General features: G+C 50.3%; 1 protein-coding gene and 1 pseudogene across 3 annotated transcripts in view; both read right to left on the reverse strand.

Annotated features, from left to right (window-relative positions):
* LOC115640747 (zinc finger protein 501-like) overlaps nt 1-16,861 on the reverse strand; it is a 745,273-nt gene that overhangs the window by 301,194 nt on the left and 427,218 nt on the right. The gene's annotated exons all lie outside the window — the stretch shown is intronic.
* On the reverse strand, nt 6,646-16,221 carry LOC115640782 (annotated as a pseudogene).

The raw sequence follows: 16,861 nt of genomic DNA on the forward strand, positions 1-16,861 counted from the left end.
ACATTTTTGCAGCCCCAAGCAAAAACAAAGAGCGCCGTCCCTCCCCAGCATCGTGCCGCCCAAGTCCCCGCCCCCCCGATCGTTGCGTCGCCCAAGTCCCTGCCCCCTCCGAGCATCGCACTGCGCCGCCCAAGTCCCCGCCCCTCCGAGTGCCGCGTTGTGCTGCCCAAGTCCCTGCACCCCCAAGCGCTGTGCCACTGAAGCCCGCCCCAGCCGAGTGCCGCGCCGCCCAAGTCCCCGCCTCCCCACAGCGTCGCCCAGCTGAACCAAAAACAAAAACAAACCCCGAGTGCCACCCAGTCCCAAGGTGCTGTCCCAGGCACATGCTTGGTAGGCTGGTGTCTGGAGCCAGTCCTGCTGGTGTGCTCTTCTAATCACCCTGGTGTCTGGCTGCATGTAATCAGCGGCCAGGCAATTTGCCTCAACCTCCCATCCCGCCATAAAGGTCTCCCTTTTACTCTCACAGAGGTTGTGGAGCACACAGCAAGCAGCAATAACACTGGGAATATTGGTTTGGCTGAGGTCTGAGCGAGTCAGTAACGTGCACCAGTGACCCTTTAAATGTCCAAAGGCACATTGTACCACCATTCTGCACTTGCTCAGTCTGTAGTTGAACAGCTCCTGACTACTGTCTAGGCTGCCTGTGTATGGCTTCATGAGCCATGGCATTAAGGGGTAGGCTGGGTCCCCAAGGATAAGTACAAGCATCTCAACATCCCCAATGGTTATTTTCTGGTCTGAGAAGTAAATCCCTTGCTGCAGCCATTTAAACAGAGTAGTGTTCCTGAAGACGTGAGCATCATGAACCCTTCCCAGCCATCCCACGTTGATGTTAGTGAAACGTCCTTTGTGATCCACCAGTGCTTGCAGCACCATTGAAAAGTACCCCTGGCGGTTTATGTACTGGGTGCCCTGATGCTCCAGTGCTAAGATAGGGATATGTGTTCCATCTATCACTCCACTACAGTTAGGGAATCCCATTGCAGGAAAGCAATCTACTATGACCTGCACATTTCCCAGAGTCACTATCTTTGGTAGCAGCAGCTCAGCGATTGCTTTGGCTTCTTGCATCACAGCAGCCCCCACAGTAGATTTTACCACTCCATATTGATTCCTGACTGACCGGTAGCTGTCTGGCATTGCAAGCTTCCACAGGGCTATCGCCACTTGCTTCTCAACTGTGAGGGCTGCTCTCATCTTGGTATTATGCCGTTTCAGGGCAGGGGAAAGCAAGTCACAAAGTTCCATGAAAGTGCCCTTATGCATGCAAAAGTTTTGCAGACACTGGGAATCATCCCACATCTGCAATACTATGTGGTCCCACCAGTCTCTGCTTGTTTCCCGGGCCCAGAATCAGCGTTCCACAGCTATAACCTGCCCCATCAACAGTATGATCTCCTGTCATGAACAGATAGTAGGAGTTAATAGAACAGTAGTACTTTATATCTCTTTTGACTGTAAAGGGTTAACAAGTTCAGTAAGCCTGGCTGTCACCTGACCAGAGGACCAATCAGGGGACAGGATACTTTCAAATCTGGAGGGATGCAAGTTTTTATGTGTACTGTTAGAATTTGGTTGTTCTCTCTGGGGCTCAGAGGGACCAGACGTGCAACCAGGATTCTCTCCGATACAGGCTCTTATAAGTTCAGAATAGCGAGTACTAGATAGATAAGGCGAGTTAGGCTTATGTTTGTTTTCTTTATTTGCAAATGTGTATTTGGCTGGAAGGAGTTCAAATTGGTATTTTGCTGAAAGGATTTTAATTTGTACTTGTATACTTAGGCTGGGAGGGTATTCCCAGTGTCTATAGCTGAAAGACCCTGTACCTATTCCATTTTAAATTTACAAAGATAATTTTTACTGTTTTTTCTTTCTTTAATTAAAAGCTTTTCTTGTTTAAGAACCTGATTGTTTTTTTACTCTGGTGTGAGACCCCAAGGGATGGGATCTGGATTCACCAGGGAATTGGTGGGGAGAAAGGAGGGAAGGGGGAGAGAGAGGTTAATTTCTCTCTGTGTTAGGATTACTTTCTCTCTCAGGGAGAGTTGGGGAGAGAGAGGGAGAAGGAGGGGGGAAGGTGAATTTTCCTCTATGTTTTAAGTTTCAAGGAGTTTGAATCACAGTGATCTTCCAGGGTAATCCAGGGAGGGGAATCCTGGGAGAGGCAACAGTGAGGGAAAGGGTTTACTTTCCTAGTGTTAAGATCCAGAGGGACTGAGTCTTGGGGGTCCCCGGGCAAGGTTTTGGGGGGACCAGAGTGTACCATGCACTAGAATTCCTGGTTGGTGGCAGCGCTACAGGTTCTAAGCTGGTAATTGAGCTTAGAGGAATTCATGCTAGTACCCCATCTTTTGGAGGCTAAGGTTCAGAGTGGGGAATTATACCATGACATCTCCAAAGCGCCGTGGCCAGGGCCGGTGCAACCATTTAGGTGAACTAGGTGGTTGCCTAGGGCGCCGAGATTTGGGGGCACCAAAAAGCACCCCTCAATTGTTTTTTAAATGGTTGACTGGCCGCTGCTGCTGGGACAGAGAGGGAGTTTGAACTGCCGGCGGCAGCCAGCAGCCCAGGGGGTCCCCCAGTCAGGGCGGCAGCCGGCAGCCCAGGGGGTCCCCGAGTCAGGGCACCGCCACGGCAGCCGGCAGCCAAGGGTGTCCCTCGGGTCAGGGTGCCGCCGCGACAACCTGCAGCCCAGAGGGTCCCCCTGGTCAGCGCACCACCGTGGCAGCCGACAGCCCAGGGGGTCCCCCGGGTCAGGGCACCGCTGCGGCAGCCCGCAGCCCAGGGGGTCCCCCGAGTCAGGGTGCTGCCGTGGCAGCCGGCAGGCCAGGGGGTCCCCAGGGTCAGTGCGCACCGCCACGGCAGCCGGCAGGCCAGGGGCCCCCTGGGTCAGGGCGCCGCTGCCACTGCCCAGAGGTTCAGGCTGCCGGCGGCGCGCTGACCCAGGGGAATCCCTGGGCTGCTAGCAGAGGCTCAGAAATCAGAATCCCTCTCCCGCCCAGAGCAGGGGCTCCAGCCTATGCAATTTTTCTCATGTGGGGTGTGGCGGCAGCTGGGCAGAGCTGTGCAGCTCTGCTTAGCGCACGTGGTAGGAGCCCTGCGACTGCGCGACACAAGGGCTTCTGGAGGAAAGCGGGGGCTGCCCCCTGCCTCAGCCTCCACATCAGCCCCAGCGAGAGGCAGGAGAAGAAAAGAGCCTCAGCGGTGGTCTGGTGGAGTGGAGGAAGAAAGAAGACCCTGACGCTCATGTGCTGGGCAAGGTAAGCAAGTGCTTCCCCACAGCTCGGCCTCAGGCGCCTGTGCTTCTGCCCCCTTGGTCCTTGGCTGGTCCCTGCTCCTGCTCCCCTTGTATGTGGGCGGCTTGAGAGAACAGCAGCCTGCAGAGCTGAGCTGCCTCAGTGCCCCCAGGCACCCCCCTTGATCCCATCCCCCCCCCACAGCCCTGACCCCCAGCTCCGAGCCCAGCCCCTCTGAGCTGGACACCACCCTGACCCCATCTCCCCACATCCCTGAGCCCAGCCCCTGTGAGCTGGGCATCCCTGAACCCAGAGCCCAGCTCCCCACCCAGCCCTGGGCAACAACAGCACCACCCCCAGGCAGCGACAGCCCATTGGTACCAACCATCACAATCACCCATCATCTGCCCATTATGTAATTGCAAATGTATACATACCATTACAGCTTTTAATGTTTTTAAATAATGTATTTAGCATATTTTCAAATTATTACAAGTTAATTTTTGAATGTATTTCACTAGTTATTTTTTACATTTCCTAATACATGTTACTATAGTATTGCAAATGTTTTATGGAGGGGGCCCCCGATTTTGCTTTGCCCAAGGCCCCCTGAGTCCTCTGGGCGGCCCTGTCTGAGTTTTAAGCCCTGCTGCTGTGTTTTGCCTGCAACAGGCAGGCCTACGCCTGTGAAGAAGAAGTGCCAAGCACTGCCTGAAGAAGTGCTTGGGGGAATCATGCAGAAGGAGAGTGATATTTGTTTGAGTTCTCTCCTCATGGAGGCTGTGCTCCACTTGGTGCAGGACAGCAGTCTCAGCAGGACTCTAGGCCCAGCACCTTGCCTCAGTATGTGGTTAGGTTAGTCGTCATGCTGTTGCTTGGCCAGTGTAGAGACCACTGAATGCATAATATTCCTCTGTGATGTTCTGTCCTGAGCACAATTGGCATGTTATGAGGTAGTGCCTGTGAGGGACAGGTGTTTGTTTATGTCATCCAGCCATCATGCCTTAGGTCTTCTGGGGGGGAGCTTTTCCGTCCTGCTTTCATTGGAGCAAAGTCAAAGATTATTTTTACAGGGAAGTTAGTAGGCATTTAGAGCAGATGAACATATCACCACAGAGAGCACTTGGCAACCATTTGAGTGTGTGTGACCTCTTTAGTTAGAAAATGGAATTTTTCATTCAAATTGAGTTTGTACCATTTGATGTTTTTAATCATTTGGAGGTGCATGGCTAGTTAGGCAGAATGGGTTTCACAGCACTCCCAGTCAGATTTTGATATGAAGGAAGGACGTATACGTGACTAAAAAAGGTGTATTTCTGATTACAATCAACATTGCTTAATTTTAAGGGAAAGTCAACTTGATCTCTTAATCAATATTTACGTCAAACAGTTGATGAAATTCAAATAGTTAATTATAGTAAGTGACATGCGTTCTCTATCCTTTACTTTTAATAGTGAACAAGAAAAAGGACTGATAGGAATAAAATTTCATTTTTTTTCATTTACAGTTGATGCAGCCTCATGGCAGATAAAAAAAAAAGGTCTAGGGCACAATTTCGTGACTGTGTATTGTGTATAATGTATGTGATTTTTGGGGGGGGGGGGGGCGCAAGATGGAAGTTTCGCCTAGGGCGCAAAATATCCTTGCACCGGCCCTGGCCGTGGCCCGTGGTTTGAGAAAATTCTGTGTCCATGTCCTCATCACTCTCTTCGCCGCTCTGGCTTAGCTGCCTCCTCCTCACCTGATTTTGCAGGTCCTGGTTCAGCATAGACTGCACGAGAATACGCGAGGTATTTACAACGTCCATGACTGCTGTCTTGAGCTGAGCAGGCTCCATGCTTGTTGTGGCATGGTGTCTGCACAATTCACCCAGTAAAAAAGGCACAAAATGGTTGTCTGCCATTGCTTTCATGGAGGGAGGGGGGAGGCTGTACCCAGAACCACCCACGATGATGTTTTTTGCCCCATCGGGCATTGGGTTTCACATTTCCCTAAGTTTTATTCTAAGTATTGTTTATTAGGTTTTGCTTTTAAGTTTGTTAGTTAAGTAAACCCTAAGTAGCATTAGCTTTCTAAGCACTGCATCCCTCACTCAAGAATCGAGAAACCTGAACCAACAAGGCTGGCCCTGTGTCTCTTACCACCAGGTTATCAAGGAAGGGTGTGAGTATATTAACCAAAGCTTTGTTGCATATAATACAGTATTATCATATGTATCTTTTGAATAGCAGTAATGCAATTGTAACTTTATAATTCTGGGTATTTTACCATTTACTTACTATTACTGATTTTAATAAAAAATCTTTAAGGCTAGATCTGTCTCAGTGTGAGCTTCCTGTCATACCCTGAGGGTCCTTTCTAATTCTGTGGAGCCTGATTCGGGACAAGAACTTTTATCTTCTAATCAAACAAACTGGCGAGCCTAAACCCCCTACTATTAATATTAATAATTAAGTATTATCAATATTGGTAATTATTTATCATTAATATTATTAATTGAAATTAAATAAGAAAATAAAATTGACAAATTAAATTAATATTATCAGTACACCCTAAATCAGGCTCCCCGCCTAGAGAGCTGGCTTTTGTGAATTGCGCTGTAAGCTGCCTGTGATGCCCATGCATTACATAGGGAATTCAGGCACCTGACTCAGCTTTGCAGAGATACAGACTATGATTTTCTAGTTGGCTACAAATTAAGCGCTGTGATGCTCAGCACTGCAACACCAAGTCATGGATTGCACCCTGTGTAACCAGCCTCCTCTCCGCAGAACAGAGCTGAGCAATTCTTGATTGACATGGGTGTTTGTAATGTTTTATTTACAGTAAGTAATTAAAGGTGGTAAGTAAACAGAGCCGAGAAGGAGCCTTAATAACCACAGCATGGAAAGAAGATTCCCCAACCACTGCGAACAGTTTTCTTAATGGCACAACAACAGGACAGTCATCCAGGAATTAATAGAGGCAGTTAACGAGTTACAGTGTCACTTTCAGGAACTGGTAATAAATCTCTGTCCCTCTCATGTTCCCTTTCCTTTCATACTGTCCTTTTCTACTCGTTTTTCTAACCCTCACTTCTGATCCCTGTTTAATTTCCTGTCTCTCTCCCACCCTCCTCCCCTCCTTGTTACAGATCATCCCTCGTGGCTGCTCCCATCTTTCCCCTGATTTTATCCCTTCCCCTCTTGCTGCCCCAGGATAGTTCCCCTGGCAGGGATATTTTCCTTTCACTCTTCTCATTTCTGTTCTCCACCATTTCTCATTGACTCTCCCTTTATTCCTGTTTTATTTTCATTCACATTTTTCTTCTTGCTTCTAAATCCCTCTTGTTAAACCTGCCCTGTCCCTGCCTCTCCTAGTGCTGCAACCTCAGAAGTTTAAAAGAAAATCAAGAGAATGACACAATGATGATTTTTTAAGGTTATATAATGTTTTTTGGTCAATCTGAACTCATCCCCCCCTCACCACCCTTTTTGTGACAATTACAGGGTTACCAGCTGTCCCGTAGTTAAAGGGGAAGGAGACTTGGGACCCTGCGGCAGGAGCTCTGGCTGGGAGACCCCAGTAAGATCTAATCCCACAGATCTGTACAAATCGCTCCCGGCTGCTGCTGCTTCTCCCCAGCCCTCCAAAACCTGACTGATCAATGCTGTGTCCCTGCCACCCCCACTTCCGCCTGTCCCTAACCCGGCTGTTAGTTCTGTCCACCGCCCAGCCCCCACCTCTGCTCCTCAGGGCCCCTCCTGCAGCCCCAGGGGTCTTTCCCCTCCTCCCCCCCATCCCTGAAGCTGCAAAGAGGGAGGGGGAGGTGCTTCCAGCAAAGCCATAGAGATGAGGAGAAAGGGGCTGGGTAGATGGGAGTCCTCCAAGATCATAGAGACTGGGGTCCATGAGGCTAGAGAGGCTGATTTCCAGTTTCACTCTTTGCTGCGTGTCTCAGGGACACAGTCGGAGCCGGGCTCCCAGCCCCACCCAGAACCAGGGTCGGATTCTCCCCCCAGGGACGGAGCCCGGCGGGAAAGTGAAGATCGGGGCCTCGTCACCAGCACCGATAAATGTCACCTGCCCCCGGTCACAGTCCAGACAAACCCGGATCCTGCTGGGGACCCGGCTCAGGGGCAGGAGGGTCACAGGGGAGCTGAGAGCCCGGAACTGACCCCACCACCGCTCCACAGCCCAGATCCCCCCCTCAGGGCTACGGCTGATCCCTCCCTTCCTCCTCACAGACTCTCTGGCCACCCCCACAGCCCAGACTCCCCCATCCCCCACCTCCACCTCCCAGCAATGTCTCCCCGAGGTGAATCCCTCACAGCCCAGCACACATTCCCAAAAGTCAAATCTCTCAGGGTTGTTGGGCAGATCCTGCTCTGTGTCTTCCCGTATCACACTTTTCCGATCCTCAGACAGGACGAGTTCAGGATGAGCCGTGTCTGGATCCAGAGTCACATTCACTGAGGAGAGAGAATCAGAGCGTTAGGGGCAGAGCTCAGCCCTGCGGGAGGCTGGGACCATTTCTCACACTCCCCAGCAGCCCCATTCTGGTTGGGATCAGCCTGGATCCCAGGGTGCTGCCTCTGTCCTGGGCACCTGAGACTGAGCAGGGACATCACTGCAGTTCCTCAGTCTGTGTAATGGGACCCACTTCACTAGTTTTTCATGTATTTGCTGAGGCTTCAGCTCCCACATCGCCCTGCTGGGGCTGCTCCATTCCCAGCATCAGAGACACAGCAAGGAAGGTTTTAGTGAGGAAGAAGCAGAGGAGACAGGTACCAGCTCTGAACCCCAGAGGGAAGCTCCCTCCCCTACATGCAGCCTCCACTTACCGGACAGAGTAGGAAGAGCCAATTAAGAAAAGAGGGTAGGAAATGGCATTGGGTGGGATAGCTTCCATTCAGGGCCAACCCTAGCCATTCTGGGGCCCTACTCAGCCCCCCAGCCCCACCCCCGCCATGGGTGGTGGGGACCCAGGCCTCTGCAGGGTGGGGGCTGGCTTTTGCAGCAGGGGAGAACTGCCCCCCAGCACTCACTGATGAGTGAGGTGAGTGCAGGCCCGACCCTGCAGTAGTCCTCAGGGGAGTGGGGGCAAGGCTGGGGCGGAGCAGAAGAGGGAAGGGGCAGGGTGGGGGCAGAGCAGGGTGGAGGCTTTGGGGAAGGGGTGGAGTGGTGGGGCTAGGGCGGAGCAGGACTGGGGGTCATGGGGAAGAGGCAGGCTGGGGGCAGAGCAGAGGCTGGAGCAGAACTCAGCTGCCTAGGCACCAGGAAATTTTGTGCTGCAAATTTCCTAGTGCCCTATGCAGCTACGTACTTTGTGTGTGGGTAGGAATGGCCCTGCCTCCATTCCTGGGCCAGGGAACAGAGAGGAAGGTGCAGCATTGGGGAAGAACTGCTTAACATCAGAGAGTAGGAAGTGGCATTAGGTGGAGTAGCCCCATCTCCAATCTAGAGAGAAGGGAGGAGCTGCCAGCCTCACAAGGAGAGCATCTCCCCAATCCAGGAATCAGGGAGCAGCTCCAGTGGGAGAGCCCAGCCCTGCCCAGACGAAAGGCAGGATGTTGGAGAAGAGCAATGGGGAGACCCCCTGCACTGGGATAAATCAGAGGGATGTGTCAGCCCTCAGGGCAGAGAGCTCTGTTCACAGGCTGCTCAGGGAGAGTTTTTCTGTTCAGCAGCATGGGCATGAACTCAGCACTAAGGTTGGTGTCAGGAGTGTTTGTGTGACTTCAGTGTGGAAGCTCCTCACTGTTCACTGTGTTGTTTTTAGGGCTGTGTGTGTCCTGGTCAGTACTGCTTTGGTTGGTAATTTTAGCTACAATCTCATGAAGATGTTTTCTGATAATTGAAAGAAAATCTCCAGCTGCAATCTCACCCTGTCTGAATGTTCCTAGAGATCCTCCTCTTTTTGTCTCTAGTGCAGACGGCAGAGTGTCTGGAGGGGAGAAGGAAAAAGGAGATGAGATTTCAGGCTTTCATATTCATAACATTGTCCTCGCTCTCAACTCCTAGAACAGTCTTTAATTATGACAGAGAAAGACACCAAGAAACACTCAGATGTTTACTATAAAAAGGTCTGAAACCAACCATCTCTTTCCGCTCTCATTCAGACATCTCCCAGCAATGGAACCAACATCCTTGCAGCCTCACAACCATCCCAGGACAGACAATCTGTAAGTGAGATTTATTTTTCCCCTCCTCATCCCCTCCCTCCCTTCAGACTCCAGTTGGTTTGTCTCATTCACTTACTGCCTTTTGTCATAACCTAGACCCAGAGCCTGTAAAGACTTTGGCATAAAAATAACTTTACCCACTTTGGTCCTTTTGACACTAATGGGATATTGAGAGTGTGCAAAATCCTGGCTCTAATTGTGAGTTGTTATGTCTGTTTACTCAGCGTCTCTACAGAGAGCAGCACGATGGGGCCTTGTCCTCCACAGGCAGAAACAGAAATAAAAGTAAAATCATTTTATAAATGTGGAAATTGAGGTGGGGGAAGGTTGAGTTAATGGGACAGATTTACCCCTGTGCCGGCAAAAGGAGAGAGGGGAGGGGCCATTTGTGACTCTGCTGTTCAGTGGCTGCAGGGGCCGGTGCAGACCTTGGCACAGGCTGAGGACGTTCTGAAGCCAGCCAGAGTTACATCCCTAGGACACTGGCCCCCATGTGTCTTGCCCGGCATGCAGAATATCAGAGGCCAAGCTTTACACTGCCCACCTCCCTCTATCCCTCATCCACCCCCCTCCCTCTTCCACCTGCCCTCACCACGCCCACCCCATTCCCAGCCCTCTCAGGAACACGCCTTGTGCCTGCAGCTGCTGGGGAGGAGGCACAAGAGGCTCCTGTGCTGGAGGAATCCCTCACCATGGGGGAGGGGCTTTCTCCTTCCCTATGGCCCATTTGGCCCTGTCTAGCTGCATATGGGACCTGTACACAGTGATGGGCTGGGTCCACCTTTGAGAAATGTGCCCCACTGCTGGTGGTGGAGTAGTAGACAGGGAGGGCTCTGAGCTGTAGTGAGTTCTTTGCCACATGTCTGGCTGTTGGGTGTTGCCAAAATCCTCCGTATTCAACTGGAATTGGGAAGGAATTTTCCCCCAAATCAGATTGGCAGAGAGCCTGGGGGATTTCTGCCTTCCTTTGCGGTGTGGGGCACGGGTCACTTGCAGATTTAAACTCGGTCAGTGGCGGATTGTCTGTAACCTGAAATCTTTAAATCATGATATGAGGACTCCAGGAACCCAGCCAGAGGTTAGGGGTCTATTGCAGGAGTGGGTGGGGGAGGTTCTGTGGCTTGCAATGTGCAGGAGGTCAGACTGGATGATCATTATGGTCCATTTTGGCCTTAAAATCCATGAGTCTGAGTAATTTCTTTCTTTAACAGTAATTATAATGAGAAGACATATTTTTGGTAGAAAAAAAGGTTTCAATTAATCAACTTGAGTGACTTGGACCCCAAGTGCATGACATTCTCACCCAACAATTAAATAGAAGCATCACTTAATTGTGAACCAATTGGCCAGAGTCACTCTCCTCCCTCAGTCTCAGAGGCTCACCCCAATTTCCATTCCTAGATCCCTTCTAAATACCTTTGAACTTCTCCAGGGTCTCCAATAGCACAATCATTTTCTGGGAGAAATCACTGACTTGCTCTTCCAGTTCAGGAGAAATCTCCTCTGACTGCTGGAACATCCCCTTCTCACACCTGGACAGAAACAATTTCACGTGATTATATTTCATTGTGTGATTCATTATAAGTTCTGGCTAGTGAGTCGCTGCTCTAATGGGCCTGGAGTTAGAATTCCTCAACTTCTCACAGCCTCAGAGCAGCTGCAACACAGCCCATGGCCAAGCAACCTTCCCTTCAAAGACTCATTAATATTCTTCAATTCTGGTCTGGAGAGACCACCTCTGGGAACAAAAGGGAAATTGAGTCTCCGTGGCCAATTCACACCTTGGCCTCCATGCTCTGAGAGACAGGAGGTTCCCAGGTGAAGTGCTGTAGAAATCTGTCCTCTAGGAACTAGACTGAGACACCAACTCCCTCCTCCCCAGCTCATTCCACACAGGTCTCCAAAGAGTCCTGAAGTGGGAAAGACTCTTGACCACTGCTGCCCTGTGCTGAATGGCAACCAGGGCCCCAGCAGTGACAGGCCCATATTCCATCTCCACTATCCTGAGGCAGCCAGTCCCTTGGGGAGGTGACATCTCTGGGAAATACTTGAGGTCCGTCCTTCCCACTGAATGGAGAATTCCAGAGTCTTCTGTGCAAGGGTGAGAACCTTAGGATGAAGTTGATCAGAGAGATTTGTATCTAGAATGTGACCTTCCCCACACATTTTGCTGTAGAACCCTGGGGAGATGTGGTGCTAACATCACCACCAAGCTCTTTCCCAGCATTGTGAAATGTGAGGGGGAGTGAGAGAGAGACACGTACCTGCTCAAGGTGCTTCAGACATCCTAGAGGAGAGAGAGACAAAAGAATTTCAGTCCCATCTGACACACACACACACACACACACAGAGGGAATCTCAGGGAAGGGATTTTGCAAATATGGGGAATAGAGGCCCTGCCCTGACCCCAGGGCCATGGATTCCGTGAGCTAATGGGGCTTTTCCATCTCTCATATCTCTGTGTCTGTGACTTTGCGAAGAAGAATAATTATTCACCTGTCAGCAATGCACACACCAAGTTACACCATGGTCTCTCACTGCTGGACTCCAGTGCTTAGGATTCAGGAGCCCTCCCTGCCCTGTGTGGGGAATCTAATGACAGGTGCGGGTTTTCAGTTGTTCCTGGGGGTGTTCAACCCATGCCCCACCCCAAACCTTCCCCCAATGCCACCCCCTAACCCAACTCTTCCTGTTCCCACTCTACCACCACCTGCCTCCTCTCCTGAGCACAATCCTTCCCTGCTCCTCCCCCACAGCCTCTCCTTCACACAGTGAAGCAGCTGATCACAGCAGGGAGGGGGAGGAGTTGATCAGCAGTGCAGCTAGCACTCAGCAGGGAAAGCTGGCTGCCCTGGAGCACCCACCTCTGTGTCTTATATATATATGGAGATATACCTATCTCACAGAGCTGGAAGGGACCCCAAAAGGTCATCAAGTCCAGCCACCTGCCTTCACTAGCAGGACCAAGTACTGATTTTGCCCTAGGTCAGTAAGTAGCCCCCTCAGGGATTGAGCTTACAACCCTAGGCTTAGTAGGCCAATGCTCAAACCACTGAGCTATCCCATTCAGTCTCACCTGCAGAAATTCACTTGCTGGCTTCCGACACTTCCCCTCCATCTCTCTGATCAGCTCACTGAGATGGGAAATTTGCTTGGAGAGTTTACTGACATTTTCATTCTGGATCCTCACAATCTCCTCATCCAGCTTCTCCAGCTGGGCCAGCAGGAGTCGCTCTTGTTCCTCCAGGAACTGCCGCAGTTGCTGAAATTCAGACACAATCTTCTGCCTCTCAGTTTGTGTTTGTTTCTGTATGAAAATAGGGCAAGGGCTGGTCAGGGACATGGATGGAGCCTGGGGCCTTTTCATGGAGAGCTGAGCTTGAAAATCCAAAGATTTCTGATATTTAACTCTACCCTGTGTGTACTAGGCAGGGGATTCTCTCGCACCTTCCCCTTTGGCCCCTGTATCCCTCTGAAAGGGATGTTTCCATGCCTGTCATGGTCAGCATATTCTGTTATTTATGGTCTGTGGAAATTCAGACCCAGAGCAGCAGGAGGCAGGACTCAGCACTACACTGACAGAGATGCCAGGGGAGAAAAGAGAAACAAACATTTAACAAAATGACCAGATACAATGGACAGCACTTCACGGGGACATTCAGTTCACTTGGGGAGGATTTTTGTGAAAGCTACAAGAGCTAGACATTAACTCATCCACTGAAATGGAAGCTTGGGGCTTGTCTACACATAGATCTAATCCAGCAATCCATGAGCATGGAGACACACACAAGCTCACATTCACCAAGGCTACAGAGGAATCTTCATCCAAACAGACCTCCCCTCTGCCAGTCCCTGCAGCTTAACAACAACAGGCATCTACCAGATACTCCTGGCTTTTTGCCTCTCCAGTTGCTTTCAGTCCCAGCACCTTTTCTCTCTCTTCCCTCAGAGTCTTCAAATGGGCCTGGATTCTTTCCTGAAGAAACAAAAATGATTTGAGAGGTTTCATCTGGATAGTTGAGAGGTGCTTGGAAGTGGGTGTTTCTCCACCCAAAACCCAAGATGACTGTGGTTCTAATCGCTTTGTGACATCAGGGCCACCAAGGAGATGAAACCTTATTCATAGAGACTGGGAGCATGTCATATTCAGACTTGTTATCAATTCCAGTTCAGTCTTTTTAGTAATTAGACAGAGATCTCAGTTATAACCAAGATTTGCTGGTATTTGTGAATTCATTAGTGGTACAGAGCATAACAGGACACTGGAGTCACATGGGGGGTGAATCAATAAACCTGTGTTTGAAAAGGTTTATTGAAGAAAGTGATACAAATCCCAGAAGCCACCAAGGTTTAAATACAGGCTGGAATTTCATCCCTGAAGTCCCTGGGACTGCACTGGTTGGACAGAACTGGGCTAAGTACCAAGGCAAACGCCACAGGACATCGGGAGGCCATTTGTCTGGTTGGAAGCTGCGCAGTCCCAGTGTTGTGGAGCACTATCCCTGTCCAGTAGGAACTCAGCACTGGACATGGCCTTGTCCAGGAAAAATGAGGGAGGAGGAGGAGACCATGCCGGATTTGCATTTTGTGCGCCATGATGTGGTTTCCCCCCACTGCCCCTGGTGGCTGGGCAGCTGTGGGGGCTCCAGCTCCAATCTCCTCCCCCACATCACCCGCAGGGACTTAGAGCTGCAGTGGCCCCCACAGCTCGGTGCCACCTGAAAACAGCCAGGAGCTGTTGGGTACCCTCTCTGTTCACAGTGGCTTGGAGCTCCTATTTGCCATGGGCATTGGGGGCACCGCCACATTTAATGTTTAGGTGCCCTGCCATCCAGTGCCCTTCCACCTACAGACCCCATCACTGCCCAGAGCCCCTCCACAAATTCTTCCAGAGACCCCCTCTCCCACACCCTGCCTCCTGGGCACACTCACCAGCCCTGCTGGAAGGTGACTGTGTCCACCACCAGGCTGAACGAGGAGCACTCCAGTAGGGTTGCATGGTGCTGTCTCCCACTTAGCTGGCCCCACCCTCCGCCAGGACCCAGGAGCAGGAAATTTTGAATTTGTAGGTGCCCCTAGAATGATGATGCCCCATGGGAAATCTGGCCCTGGGAGGAGACTGAGGACGCAGGAGGACACCATTGGCGGGAGGAGGGGGCATCTCTGTGCAAAATGATGCAGGTGGGGGCACTCGGAGAAAGACGGGGGCATGCCCAAGTAGGCAGGTGGGGGGAAGTCCTGTATTTTGGGGATAGATCTGTGGCCACCTGAATTAGACATGCAGATTTATATAAAGAACAGTTGGGGTTTGCCCCAGTGCTGCCCTAACCCCTTTCAGTGGCAATGCCCTCTGGGTAGGCTTGTCCCATTCCCTAGTAAAGATCCCGGAAGCAGTGCATTCTGGGATATTTCAAAAGGCTTCATTTGGGACTGATGGAGCCACTGTGGCTGGTCCTTGCCCATGTAACCCCTCATGGAGCAGCACAGGAGTTCAGGATCCCAGTGAGAAACCTTCTCTCCCTGCTGGGCCTGCGACCTAATCAAGGAATCTCCCTCCTAATGGACAAACTTCTTCATGGGAGAGTTGCTGCTGCGCTGGCAGCATGGCACAGTGGTTAGGGTCCTGGACTGGGACAAGTGAAAGCTGGTTTATTTGCTGAGCTCAGCTACTGACATGCTGCATGACCCTGGGGAACTCACTGCCCTGCTTTGTGCCTCAGCTTCCCTTCCCACTCTTTGTTTGTCTTGTCCATCTTGACTGTAAACTGCTCAGTGCAGGGATTGTCCCTCGCTGCGTTTTGTGCAGAGCCCAGGTCTCATCTGGGGTCTGTAAGGGCTACTGTGAGGCAAATATAGGTACTAATAATACCTTCTATGATACAAATCAGTAAGAACAACAACCGTTTGTAACTTCCCCTTCTCCAGTCTGAAGGCAGCACTGTCACACAGATCCACCTGCAACTCTTCTGATGTAAACCTCACTGATTCTTAACACCTTCCATTGTATAAAAAGTTCCCTTATTTCACAAGTGGAAGCTGGTTTGAAAAGGGTTCAGGACCTCAGAGAAAAGTTTCCCACTTCAGTTATCTTTAAAGACTTAAGTTTTCCCTTATTTGCCCCACTGCCAGATCATTACTTTTGTTATGACATCTCCTGTACCATGAAGGCTTTACAGAGCTGAATGATGCATTACATCTGTGACAGGCAACTTTCTGTGAAATTAACCTGTCAAAATCCAAAGTTATTACCCATTAAACTTGACAGCAATTCCCTACCTTGTACTCCTGGGCAGCCTCCTCTAAGGGGACCACCGTGTGAGCTCTGTGAGCCCGGGACAGATGGCAAACCAGACAGATTGAAGTTTGATCCTCTTCGCAGAACAGTTTCAGAGTCTCCTTGTGTTCCCCACACACCTTCTCTCCTCCTGCTTCCTTTGCTGCCTGTAAATTCAGCCGTTTGGTGATCTCTACCATGTTTGCCAGCTTCCTGTTCGGCCCGAGGTTTCCCTGTTGCACAGTTTCTCTGCACTGAGGGCAGGAAGCGGCTGTATCGGATCCCTCCCAGCACTGGGCGATGCAGGCTCGGCAGAAATTGTGCCCACACTCTATAATCACAGGGTCCTTAAAATACTCCAGACAGATGGGACAGGTAGCTTCTTCCTGGAGACTTTCCACGAGGTTGTCTGTGGCCATGGCTCCCTCTGGGCAGTGTAACAGGGTTAGTTTCACTTTCCTGAGCTCAGGAATATGCCCCGCCTGCAGCAGCAGCAATTGGGTGTTTCCCTTCCTGGAACTGACTCAGGCTGTTTGCTGAGTTGGACCCAGCTCACTGGTAACATTCCAACCCCGTGACAGGTTTCAGAGGGGTAGCTGTGCTAGTCTGTATTAGCAAAAATAACTGAGGATTTCTTGTGGCACCTTAGAGACTAACAAATTTATTTGGGCATAATTTTTTGTGTAAAATGTAGCAATAAGGCTCTGATCCTGCAATCAGCCCCCTGGACTGGTTTGGAGGGTCACTTGGGCTTCACATGGACATCAGCATCCACCTGTCCTGATGAGCTGACAGAACTGCATGTCTAGGGAATTATATTTAGGCTTGGCAGAATTTGTTTGATTTAATATAAGATTAATCTCGGTAAATCTGGTTAAACTTTCACAGTGGCCAATTTTGATCAATTTAAATGTTCACAGTTGTGGGAAATTGTGGGGGGAGGGTCAGACAATATTTTAGTCAGACAATAATTATTTAATGACAGTCGATGGGGAGATTCAAAAAATTAAAACTTTATAATTGTTAAACACAGATTGTCAACATCACCTCTCAAAATATACGTGGTCAATCTCCTGAACTCAAACTCTAGTAAATTCTCAAGCAGCATTTTTCTTACTGTGCCTATTTGTAAATTTCACTTATTATCAATGGAAATTTTTTTTTATCAGTTTGTGTGTGTCCAGTG

The sequence above is a fragment of the Gopherus evgoodei genome, unplaced genomic scaffold (assembly GCF_007399415.2).
Source record: "Gopherus evgoodei ecotype Sinaloan lineage unplaced genomic scaffold, rGopEvg1_v1.p scaffold_32_arrow_ctg1, whole genome shotgun sequence".
Lineage (NCBI taxonomy): Eukaryota > Metazoa > Chordata > Testudines > Testudinidae > Gopherus > Gopherus evgoodei.